The 13,121-nt window shown below is 43.8% G+C and overlaps 1 protein-coding gene across 1 annotated transcript in view; it reads right to left on the bottom strand.

Moving 5' to 3' along the window:
• The window catches only part of MYOCD (myocardin), a 229,281-nt gene that overhangs the window by 65,002 nt on the left and 151,158 nt on the right, over positions 1 to 13,121 (bottom strand). The gene's annotated exons all lie outside the window — the stretch shown is intronic.

Here is a 13,121-nt window from a genome sequence, read left to right as displayed (position 1 = left end):
TCAGCGTTCAATAGTTTGGGACGTGCTGCTTCAGGGCAACCAAAAACCCCAGAATGAAACCAAAGTGCACGGCAATTCCTGGAGTGGTGTGAGAGCTTTCAGCCACACTGAACCTCCCCCGGAAACATCGAACCTAAATAACATGGGTTCTTTGCGTCTGCTGCGCTGCAGGTGGGATATGTGAGAGCCCCATACTGGGGGCAGGGGCAGATGGAGAGGAGGATTATGCGGGGGCTAGGCTTTCTGCTTCGGGCGGAAGTTGTTGTGATGTGGGGGGTTCTGTTGGCATGGAGGGTGCAGACAGTCCTCTGGCCTGCCCTGGAAGTCATTATTTTGGCACCTGTGTCAGTGTCCTCATGATGGGCACCATATGGTGGCCACGAAGCAGCACAGGATTGCTATATGTTGGGCATGTAGAGACTGAGAGCTGTGGAGGTCTGGGTCCTTGACCCCATTTGAGTGAGCAGGGGTGTGAGTCAGCAGGGTGGAGGACTTTGGTCTCACCTGCTGCACACACAGGAGATGGAGCCTGTCCTTCAGTTCATGGTGTCTAACACAAGGTCAGTAGCATTAAAACATCTATTATGTGTTACTGAAACCTGGCTGGAAGCTGCTGCTGAGCTAGTCTTGGCCCAGTTGATGCCAGCTGAGTGCTCAGCACAAGGTGGGCCAAAGGGGACAACCAAGCTGTAGCTGTGATATCTGAGCCAACCTAAAATGCAGGTCTCCAACCCCAAGCCTAGATCTAACACAGTGTGTACATCTGGCAGGGATAGAGCTGGGGCTGGTCCTAGTGCATTGCCTGCCCTGCTGCCCAGCACAGGCCCTTCTGGGGCGGCTGGAATTTCATGTTACAGTGGCATTGGAGCTGTGTAAGCTGGTGGCACTTGGCTATTTCAGTGTTCACAGAGATGACCTTTTGCCTGAATCACCTCAAGATTTCATGGCACTGGAATGGCCCCAGGACTAGCCCAGGGGATTGCAAGCTCAACTCACACAGTTGAGGTCATGCTTGGGATCTGGGGTTTGGCCTTAGATTGAAGGTGGAAGCACCTCAGAAACCCTGAAGCTCCATGTGGCACTGTGCTGCTGCTAACCCCTCCCCTAGATGTGAATACAACCCTCGCCACACTCACCCTCGTGGGGCTTTAGCTGCATGATTTCTTTTTCCATGACGTTTTGCCCTAGGTGCCGACATGTGGCTCTGTTTGCTGGGCGGCACTAGATAACGTAGTTAGGAGAGGTTAGGTCCGTACATTTAAGAAGTGACTACTTAGATAAAATGTCAATCACTAGTAGCACTTCTTCTTGGAACGAAAGCTCTGGCAGATGGGAACCAGTCACTGAACAGCGCAGACCTTGGCTTCTCTGTGACAATGAAAGCAGATGTGCCAACTCCCTGTTGATAGTTACAATTTGCTGAGAGAGGCTCCTCCACACTCCTTGTAATAGAGCCTATGTGTTATAGTATATTGTATCTGTGAGGCACTGCATGGTAGAGTGTGTATTCTCTTACTACTGCAGTCGCACTGCCTGCACTGGCTATAGTAATACATTTGACACCCTCTCTCTTTTGGTTATTTATCACGCAGTTTTTCGAAGAAATGTAATTAAAAGAACAAGGAAACTGTGTGCCCAGGATTGCTCTCCTTTCCATTTCATTGCATTGAGGCCAGAATACTGATTTTTGAACAGTTTTCTCCATTAGGAGAAATTCAGTAGATAGAGCAGTGCTTAATTTGTAATGAAAGAGGCCAGGGCTCAAAGTGCCGGGGCACGAGCAATTTTTTTACATTCATCACTGATGTAGCAAGCCCAGAGGTGCTGGGCTATGAACTGCCGAGCCTAGAGGTGCGGGGGCTCAGCCCTGGCAAGCCCTGGCACAAATTAAGCACCGAGTTAGAGATTTTAACAGGGATACGTGTATTTCCATGGACATAATATAACGGCATACTCATCTCCCGAGTAGAGATGAGCCCATAGACAAGGCCTTGTGAAAATCACAATTTCACGAACTGCATGGAAATTGTGAAATTACCCCAATACCACAAATTTTCCAATACTTTTACAAAATAAAAATGAAATGAAGCGACCAGGGTCATGTGGTCTGGTTACGTTCCTTCTGTCTGCCATTTTAGGTTGTGTCGGTGGGGAAGAAAAAGGCACAGTAGCAAACTCTGCTGCCGCCACTTGGACCATGAGCAGCTGTGGCCTCAGCGGGGAGGTGGAAGCAGGCATCCGTGTGTGCAGGTCTCATGCTCAGTGCAGCTTGTAGCATGTGGCAGCATCATGTTAGAGGATTAGTTTGGGGGGACTCAGAGGCTAGTTTTATGCAAAAGATTGTAGCACTGACTTTTCCCCAACTGCATTCTGTGCATATTCTGTGAAATTTGATACTTTACCCACGATACTGCTGTGAATTTTCTAAAAAAAATTCCTCCATTTTCACTGGGCCCTAGCCAGAGCAGAACTCCCAGCCTTAGCACCCCAAGACTTTAGCAAATTCAGAGAACTGACAGATAAGGTCCCCTGGGCAGAACATCCAAGGAAAACAGGAGTTCCGGAGAGCTGGCAGTCGTTCAAGGAGACAATATTAAAGACACAACTGCAAACTATCCCGATGAGCAGGAAAGAAGAGGCCAATATGGCTCCTTCAGGAGGTCTTCAATGGCCAGAATGTCAAAAAGGAATCCTACAAAAAGTGGAAACATGGATGAATTGCTAAGAAGGAGTACAAAAGAATAGCACAAGTGTGTAGGGACAAAGCAGAAAGGCTAAGATACACAATGATTTACATCTAGCCAGGGACTTAAAGGCAATAAGAAGAGGTTCTTTAAATATAATAGGAGCAAGAGGAAGACAAAGGAAAATGTAGGTTATCTACTTAGCAGGAAGGAGAACTAACAACTGATATCAAAAAGGCCGAGGTGTTTAATGCCCATTTTGCTTCAGTTTTCACTAAAATGGTTAATGGGCACCAGATACCAACAAACCTAATATTAACAACCGGGGGAAGGAACACAAGCAAAACCAGGGAAATAACAGGTTAAAGAATATTTAGATAAGTTGAAGGTATTCAAGTTGGCTGGGCCTGATGAAATTCACTCTAGGGTACTTAAGGAAGTATCTGAAGCAATCTCACTAGCAGTTTTCAGAGTATCAGCCATGTTAGTCTGTATCCGTAAAAAGAAAAGGAGGACTTGTGGCACCTTAGAGACTAACCAATTTATTAGAGCATAAGCTTTCCTGAGCTACAGCTACGCATCCGATGAAGTGAGCTGTAGCTCATGAAAGCTTATGCTCTAATAAATTTGTTAGTCTCTAAGGTGCCACAAGTACTCCTTTTCTTTTCACTAGCAGTTGTCTTTGAGAACTCATGGAGGATGGGTGAAGTCCCAGAGGACTGGAGAAGGGCAAACATAGGAGCTATCTTTAAAAAGGGGAAGAAAGAGGACCTGGAGAAATATAGACCAGTCAGCCTAACTTCAATACCTGGAAAGATCCTGGAACAAATGCTTCAACGATCAATCTGTAAGCACCTAGAGGATAATAGGGTGATAAGTAAAAGCCAGCATATTTTTTTCAAGAACAAATCATGCCAGAAGTAGGATTCTAGGTCACCACAGAACTGTGTCATGTTCGTGGGCCTGGAGGGACAAAAGGAGAGGCCCCGAGATAGGACAGACTCTTCTGCTGGGCTAAGAGTATAGCTGGAAAGATTAACAATATTGTTGGGTGGGTTAAGGGAACTACTGTTGTGGCTCCTTGTGGCATGTAGTAGTTTAGATGGTTTAGTGTCCTTTTTCCTTTGTAGAGAAGCAAAGTTTGTGTTGTAAATGGCTTGTCTAACTAGACAAGGAGCCACAACAGTAGTTCCCTTAACCCACCCAACAATATTGTTAATCTTTCCAGCTAAACTCTTAGCCTGGCAGAAGAGTCTGTCCTATCTTGGGGCCTCTTCTTTTGTCCCTCCAGGCCCACAAACATGATATAGTTCTGTGGTGACCTAGAATCCTATTTTCGACATCTAAAATCTCACACAAACTTCCACAAAAATCATGCCAGACCAACCTAATTTCCTTGTTTGGCAGGTTAATGGCCTAGTGGATGGGGTGGGGAGAGGGGAGAAGCAGTAGATGTGATATCTTGATTTTAGTAAGGCTTTTGGAACAGTCCCACATGACATTCTCATAAGAAAACTAGGGAAATGCGGTCTAGATGAAATCACTATAAGGTGGGTGCACAACTAATTGAAAAACTGTACACAAAAAGTAGTTATTAATGGTATGCTGTCAAACTGGGAGGGCATATCTAGCAGGGTCCCACAGGGGTCAGTTCTGGGTCTGGTACTATTCAGTATAAAAACATAACATAAGAACATATGAATGGCTATACTGAGTCAGACCAATGGTCCACCTAGACTAGTATCCTGTCTTCCGACAGTGGCCAGGATCAGGTGCTTCAGAGGGAATGAAGAGAACAAAGCAATTATTGCATAATCCATTCTCTGTCATCCAGGCCAAGCATCTGGCAGTTGGAGGCAAAGGGAACACCAGAGCATGGGGCTGCATCCCTGATCATCTTGGCTAATAGCCATTGATGGACCTGTCCTCCATGAACTTCTCTAATTTTTTTTAACCCAGTTATATTTTTGGCCTTCACAACATCCCCTAGCAACAAGTTCTACAGGTTGACTGTGCATTTTGTGAAGAAGTACTGCCTTTTCTTTGTTTTAAATCTGCTGCCTGTTAATTTCATTGGATGACCCTGGTTCTCATGTTATGTGAAGGGGTAAATAACATTTATTCATTTTCTCCACGCTATTCATGATTTTATAGACTGCAATTATATCCCCCCTTAGTCGTCTCTTTTCTAAGCTGAATGGTCCCAGTCTTTTTAATCTCTTCTCAAATGGAAGCTTTTCCATACCCCTAATGATTTTTTTTTTGCCCTTCTCTGCACCCTTTCTAATTCTAATATACCTTTTTGAGATGGGGTGACCAGAACTGCACCCAGTATTCAAGATGTGGGCGTACCATGGATTTATACAGTGGGTTTATGATATTTACTGTCTTATTATCTACCTCTTTCCTAATGGTTCCTAACATTCTGTTCACTTTTTTGACTGCTGCTGCATATTGGTCGGATATTTTCAGAAAACTGTCCACAATGACTCCAAGATCTCTTTCTTGATTGGTAAAAGCTAATTTAGACCCCTTCCTTTTGTATGTATAGTTAGGATTACATTTTCCAATGTGCATTACTCTGCCTTTTCAACATTGAATTTCATCTGCCATTTTGTTGCCCAGTCGCCCAGTTCTGTGAGATCCCTTTGTAGCTCTTCACAATCTGCTTTGGAGTTAAGTATCTTGAGTACTTTAGTATTTTCTACAAACGTTGCCACCTCACTGTTTACCCCTTTTTCCAGATCAAGTATGAATATGATGAACGGCATAGGTCCCCCAGTACAGATCCTTAGTGGACCCCACTACTTCTCTCCATTCTGAAAACTGGCCATTTATTCCTACCCTTTGTTTCTTATTTTTCAACCAGTTACTACTGATCCATGAGAGAACCTTCCTCTTATCCCATGACTTCTTACTTTGCTTAAGAACCTTTGGTGAGGGACCTTGTAAAAGGCTTTCTGAAAGTCCAAGTACACTGTATCCACTGAATCACCCTTGTCCACACGCTTGCTGATCTCCTCAAAGAATTATAATATATTGGTGAGGCATGATTTCCCTTTACAAAAGCCATGTTGACTCTTCCCAGCAAATCGTGTTCATCTATGTGTTTGATAATTCTGTTCTTTACTATCGTTTCAACCAATTTTGCCTATTACTGAAGTTAGGCTTACAGGCCTGTAATTGCCAGGATCGCCTCCAGAGCCCTTTTAAAAACCTGGCATTACATTTGCTATCCCCACTCATCAGGTAGAAAGGCTGGTTTAAGTGATAGGTTACACACCACAGTTAGTAGTTGTGTAATATCATATCTGAGTTCCTTCAGAACTCTTGGGTGAATCCCATCTAGTCTTGGTTTAATGTATTGATTTGTTCCAAAACGTCCTCTATCAATACTTCAATCTGGGACAGTTCCTCAGATTTGTCACCTAAAAACAATGGCTCAGTTGTGGGAATCCCCCTCATGAGCTCTGCAGTGAAAACCAATGCCTCAGCATCCGTGCATCCAGGCATGCAGCCTATATTTCAGCTTCAGAAGGGAGGCTAGATTACCGTGTTTTCCAAGCAAATCAGCCATCCCAGGATCCTTTGAGTATGTCCTGTAGTTGCCCAGTGGGCTCATGCACATCTGATTTCATGTGGAAGCAGAAATTTGTAGTTGGAAGTCAAGAGCACTTTAGTTCTGACATGTTAGTGAAAACTGACTGTGTCTCTTTAAGACCAGTCTTTGACTTGGTAGTGGCTAAGAATTTGAAAACTAATAAACAGCGTGGAGTCCGTGTCTATGCAAATTGAGCTGCTAGGAAAGGACACACTTAATCAGCAAGTAGATTCGTTTAAACAAAAAAGCTCTGAGCTCAACCCTCCAGAAAAGGGAGGTGGCACAAGAATTGTTCTTGAAGGTGAGAAAGACAAATTAACCCTAAGAAGGCAAAATTCCCTTACATTATTACCTCACCAAACCCTGAAATACAACCCCCCAAAGATAGAACTGAGCTAAAAGCCTATGCTAAGGAAAACACTGAAGTGAAGGAGGATCTAATGACTAACTAGATACAAAAGTTCAAAAAGGGTTTTGAACAAACTGTCCTCAGAGACAAACTGTCTAAGAAAAAGGTGTGGTATGACAAGGATACTTGTAAATGCCCACTTGTCACAGATTTGGTGTTAATATCAATGCTAAACATTGGGATACATTTGATGTTGATGTCAAACTGTGTAAATATGTACAATGTGTATAACCTTTGGGAAAAGCCGTTGGTGGTAAGCCCACATTTTGAATACTGCGTGCAGATGTGGTTGCCCCCTCTCAAAAAAGATATACTGGAATTAGAAAAGGTTCAGAAAAGGGCAACAAAGATGATTAGGGGTATGGAACAGCCCCTGTATGAGGAAAGATTAATAAGACTGGGACTTTTCAGCTTGGAAAAGAGATGACTAAGAGGGGATATGATAGAGGTCTATACAATCATGACTGGTGAGGAGAAAGTAAATAAGGAAGTGTTATTTACTCCTCATAACACAATAACTAGGGGTCACCAAATGAAACTAACAGGCAGGAAGTTTAAAACAAACAAAAGGAAGTATTTCTTCACAGAAAACACAGTCAACCTGTGGAACATTTTGCCAGAGGATGTTGTGAAGGCCAAGATTATACCAGGCTTCGAAAAATAACTAGATAAAGTCATGGAGGATATGTCCATCAATGGCTATTAGCCAGGATGCACAGGGATGGTGTCCCTAGCCTCTGTTTGCCAGAAGCTTGGAATGGGCGACAGGGGATGGATCATTCAATGATTTCCTGCTCTGTTCATTCCCTCTGGGGCACCTGGCATTGGCCACTGTCAGAAGACAGGATACTGGGCTAGATGGACCTTTGGTCTTACCCCGTATGGCCATTCTTATGTTCTTATGAATGGTACATGAGAACACACTCTGTGTTAAAAACCCTTATGATTATGCTGTTTCATTGAATAAGAACACCCTACTTGTTAAAAAGCCTTATGGTAATGATAATTTATAGCTGATACCTGTAAACAATCTTAGAACTTATCACAGAAGAAAAGTCATTACAAACTTGAACTGCTGTATGAAAAGGGAAACTGAGGCACACCATCTCATTGCTTTCATGGCTAAATGCCAAGACACCTACACTATGGAGAACATTAATATCTACATTGAGTTGATGTTAAATGGGTTACAAAAACTTGCCAGAGCTTATATGGATAACTTTCATGAACTCCAGCCAAGGTCACATGAAACATGTAGAGACTGTTACAACAGCTGAAGAAATCCTTTAATGGAATAGCCAAACATTGCAATACATTTGTAAAGGGGTGCAGTAACATTGTTCCTCCCATGATGAACCTTACAAAGAAAGAGCCTGTTTTAGTCAGACATGATTATGATAAACCATTTCTGTTTCACACTGATACTTTTAATACTGGATTGGAAGCTGTAATGATGCATAGTCGAGAATGGAAATTTTCTAGGATGTATTCAGCAGTGTCTTGGACACCCCTTCCTGCATCAATTTTGTGTTGGGGGTGTGATGCTGTGTATAAGAAAGGTGGCCTTTGATAACACCATAGTACACAATTTCCATAAATCTTGTACAAAGTATGTCATGTAGGGTATCAATAGAAAAGTTATGAAGTGGTAGGTATGATTATCCTGTTTCTATGCTTGTATCATCTTTGTATCTGAAGTTATGAATATTGGCTATATATCTATATCTCAAACATATGTTGTATCCCTCAGTGACACCCCCCAGATAGATTTACATCAGGGCTAGCCAGCTATGTGTTGATGGCCTATTAAGGACACTCCAATCTCACAGTGGGTCATTGAAGAATCTCGTCCTGTCCAAGGTAGGCTTTTGCTGGGGATGCCACAGACAGTGAGGAGCCAGTGTCCACCACCTGTGATTCAGCAAACCATGTAGGGCACGTGATGTGGACATGTTACCTTGGACTCCATCTTTGTCAGTAACTTTCCATACACAGGGGCTATGGGCTTTGTTTGGGACAGTAACTTTCCATGCACATGGCAGAGGATATAAAAGACACCTGAGTCAAGTGACCATACGTCCCATTTTGGCTCGGACATTCCCTTTTTTAAGCCCTGTCCTGGCTGTCCCAACCTTTTTGGCAAAAGTGGGCATTTGTCCCATTTGTTTTTGCTGCACAGTGTCCCATTTTCCCTTTGGAAAATATGGTCACCCTACACCTGAGACATCTCCATTTTGCCTGATTCCTGCTCCAATTCTCTGGACTGTGGATTTATAACTAAAAGGAGCATTTTGAACTATGGACTGAGGTCCTGTGTTCCCTCTAAGCTGCGTGGTCAGGCTGCCGCGCAGGAGGGATTCAAGTGCCATGCACTTGACTAGCAGAGCCGCGCACATCCGGCAGCATGTGTTCACGTGCCCCTCTCCCCGCTGCTTTGCAGCCACATTGCTCCTGCAGCTGATCCCAGGACCCTCCTGCTGGCTGTGCAGAGCTGGCGGGAGATGGTGCTGATGTCAGGGTGTCCCCCTCCCCCCGCCCCGTCCCCACCTTCACAGAGCAGGGGTGGGGGGAAAGGGATCAGGACTCGGAGCCACTGTAGTCTGAGGTCTGAAGGAGCCTTCCAGGTGGTGAGTGAGTGCCTTAAAGAGACAGCGCATGGTCTCTCAGAGACTTCCCCAGCAGCCAGCACACACATTCTCTGTCTCTGTCTCTCTTTCTCTCTCTCACACACACACACACTCTGTCTCTCCCCCTCCCCCATGCCCATGTACCCCATCTCTGCAGAGTGGGGGAGGGTGGACATGGCTCAGGAGCAGGAGAGCTTTCAGTGAGTGCCTTAAAGAGACAGTGCACAGTGTCTCTCAGAAACTTCCCCAGAAGCCAGCACACACGCTGTCTCTGTGTCACACACACACACACACACACACACACACACACACACACACACACACACACAGAGTCTCTGTGTCTCTCTCACACGCATACAGTCATTCACACTCACCTCCCAATACATCATTGTATCATTGTTGTTACTTCTTGGTACTTCCTGTAATTTTATTCTTTCAAAGTGTATTATTTTAGTTTTTGGACTGATCTATGCATTTCATAATTTTTATTTCTCTCTTACACTTAAATTTAATTCTTTGAATAGTGAGTTCTAAAATGCCTAACCTGTCCTCGCTGGAGTAATTATCCCTATGGTAACTTTTAAAAAATATATATTATATCTAGGTTTTTTGTTTCTACTGGTGGCATACATCCGCACATTACTTCGGTGCACATAACAAAATTTATTCTGCACATGGATGGAAAAAATTAGAGGGAACATTGCTGAGGACCATCCAAGCTTTTGGAAGTTACCACAGAGACTTACGCAAACAAGCAGTCTCTTCCATCACTGCTATGATCCTGATCTAAGAACACTGAAAATCACTTGTATGTATATGATTCTTTAACCATTCAATAACTCTTTTCTTTTCTTTTCTTTTCTTTTCTTTTCTTTTCTTTTCTTTTCTTTTCTTAATAAATCTGTAGTTAATTTACTAAGGATTGGCTGACAGCATGGTATTTGGGTAAGATCTGAGATACATATTGACCTGGGGGTAAGTGTCTGATCCTTTGGGATTAGTGGAACCTCACATATGGGTGAATTGGGTTTTCCATAATCTCTCACTATATTAAATCTGTTTGTCTGTATGGGAACCAAGGGCTGCTATGAATAAAGGGGGAATGTGTTTGGCTTCTGGTTAATCAGTGTGGTCCTGCAGAAGCCCTTTTGATACTGGTTTGGTGAATCTAATTATAGAATAAACCACCAGTTTTTGGGGATTGTCTGCCCTGATTCTTGCAATCTGCCCTAAGTGTGGCATTATCAATGTGGTCCATCCTCAGCACCTGGTCACACCCCCATCTCCCATAGGATATTAAATTTAATTACATTATGGTCACTATTACTGATTTATTCACTTCTTGGACCAGATGTTGTGCTCCACTTAGGAGTAAATCAAGAATTGCCTCTTCTCTTGTGATCTGCAGGACTAGCTGCTCCGAGGAGCAGTCATTAATGGTGACTAGCAACTTTATTTCTGCATCTCATCCTAAGGTGACAAATACCAAGTCACTATGGGGATAGTTGAAATTCCCAATTATTATTGAGCTTTCTATTTTTGTAACCTCTTTAATATCCCCGAGCATTTCACAGTCACTGTCACCATCCTAGTCAGGTGATCGATAATATATTCCTGCTGCTATCCTCTTACTATTCAAGCATGGAATTTCTATCCATAGAGATTCTATGGTACAGTTTGAGTCATTTAAGATTTTTCTATATTTGACTGTATGCTTTTTTTCAGACTCCTTCACCAGCATGACCTAGTCTGTCATTCTTATATATTGCATACCGCGGTGTTACCATGTCCTGTTGATTATCATTGTTCTATCACGTTTCTGTGATGCCTATTATATCAATATCATAATTTAATACCAGGCACTCACGTTCATACTTCTTAGCATTTAGCCTTCTAGTACTTGTAAACAAGCACTTATAAAATTTATCAACATTTCATTGTCTGCATTTATGTGATGTAATTAAATGGGACTCCTTTTCATTTGACTCTTTCTCTTCAGTACTGTTTCTCTACCAGTACTTTATCAATATTTTCATTAACGAGTTGGATAAGGCATGGAAAGTTTACTTATAAAATTTGCAGATGACATCAGATGGGGGGCAGGGTTTGCAAGCACTTTAGAAGACAGGATTAAAATTCATAATGATCTCGACAAATTGGAGAATTGGTCTGAATTGAACAAGATGAAATTCAATAAAGAGAAGTGCAAAGTACTTCACTTAGGAAGGACAAATCAAATGCACAACTACAAAACAGGGAATAATTGGCAAGGCGGTAGTACTGCTGAAAAGGGCCTGTGGGTTATTGTGGATCACAAACTGAACATGACCCAACAATGTGATGCAGTTGCCAAAAAGGCTAAGATCATTCTGGGGTGTATTAACAGGCATGTGGTGTGTAAGACATGAGAGGCAATTGTCCTGCTCTACTTGGCACTGGTGAGGCCTCCATTGAAGTACTGTGTCCAGTTCTGGGTGCCACACTTTAGGAAAGATGTGGACAAATTAGAGAGAGCCCAGAGGAGAGCAACAAACATGATAAAAGGTTTACAAAACCTCGTCCATGAAAGGTTAAAAAAACTGGGATTGCTTAATTTTGAGAAAAGATGACTGAGGGGGGACCAGATATCAGTCTTTAAATATGTTAAGGGCTATTACAAAGAGGAAGGCGGCCAACTGTTCTTCATGTCCACTGAAGTCAGGAGAAGAAGTGATGGGTTTAGTCTGCAGCAAGGGAGATTTAGGTTAGAGATTCGGAAAAACTTTCTAACTATAAGGGTAGTTAAGCACTGGAATACGCTTCCAGGGGAAGTTGTAGAATCCCCATGTGATGAAGTGAGAATTTTCTGTAATATGTTTCTGAAGTGTGTGTGTGCTTCGGTTTCCCCTACACTGTGCATTGTTACTCAGTGTGGAGAAAAAGGACAGGCTCAGAGACATAGGTTGGAATGTCACCTGGCTGTCTGACCCTGAATGGGTCATTAGAAATGACTGGCCAACGCCAACCCCATATTCATGGAGAATCCAAGAAGACAATGACAAAACCAGTCTAGGGATATTGACACCTAGCAACCAGCAACCCAGAGGGAGGTGGATTTCCCCACCTCTCAGCAGAGAGGTGGGGCAACCCCTCCCCCACAGCTCAAGAACAAAGGACTGGAGAGGTGTGAGGTGGGGAGGATTCGAGTTGGCGGCTGGCAGGAGTCGGGGCTCTCACTTTCTAATTTTCCCAGGGGTGCTCGATCCCTGCTTTGTCACAGGCCCTCACCCCATTCCATCCCTTTCCCAAAGGCTCCACCCCCACCCCGCCTCTTCCCACCCTGCCTTTTTCTGCCCCTGCTCCTCCCCTTCTCCCCCCAGCGCCTCCTGCATGCCGCTGAACAGCTGATCACCAGTGGGTGGGAGGCGCTGGAAGGGAGGGGGAGGAGCTGATCAGCAGGGCCACCAGTGGGTGCTGAGGATCCACTATTTTTTTTCCATGGGTGCTCCAGCCCCGTGCCTATGCTCTCACCTGGGAACTGACCAAGGAGGTCAGATTGAGAGTGACAGAGCCTGAACATGGGGTTCAATACAGCTGGGCTGGGCTGGGCTCTTGGCTAACCATAATGGACGTGAGCTTCACTTTAACCTTCATTTCTCTATGCTAACCTAAGGACTTCCAGTGCTGTGTTCCAGCTGACTAATAGACCCGACTGTTTTGAGTGTCCCTGCAAATGCTTGGTGAGGTGCATTAATCCCTGAAGCACGTACAAGTCTCTACCAGGGATCTATCTCAGTTGGACTCACTGACCAGAGCTGATG

Source organism: Eretmochelys imbricata, chromosome 14, assembly GCF_965152235.1.
Source record: "Eretmochelys imbricata isolate rEreImb1 chromosome 14, rEreImb1.hap1, whole genome shotgun sequence".
Taxonomy (NCBI): Eukaryota; Metazoa; Chordata; order Testudines; family Cheloniidae; genus Eretmochelys; species Eretmochelys imbricata.
Note: the sequence above shows the minus strand (reverse complement) of the source record. Positions and strands in the feature narration are given on the sequence as shown.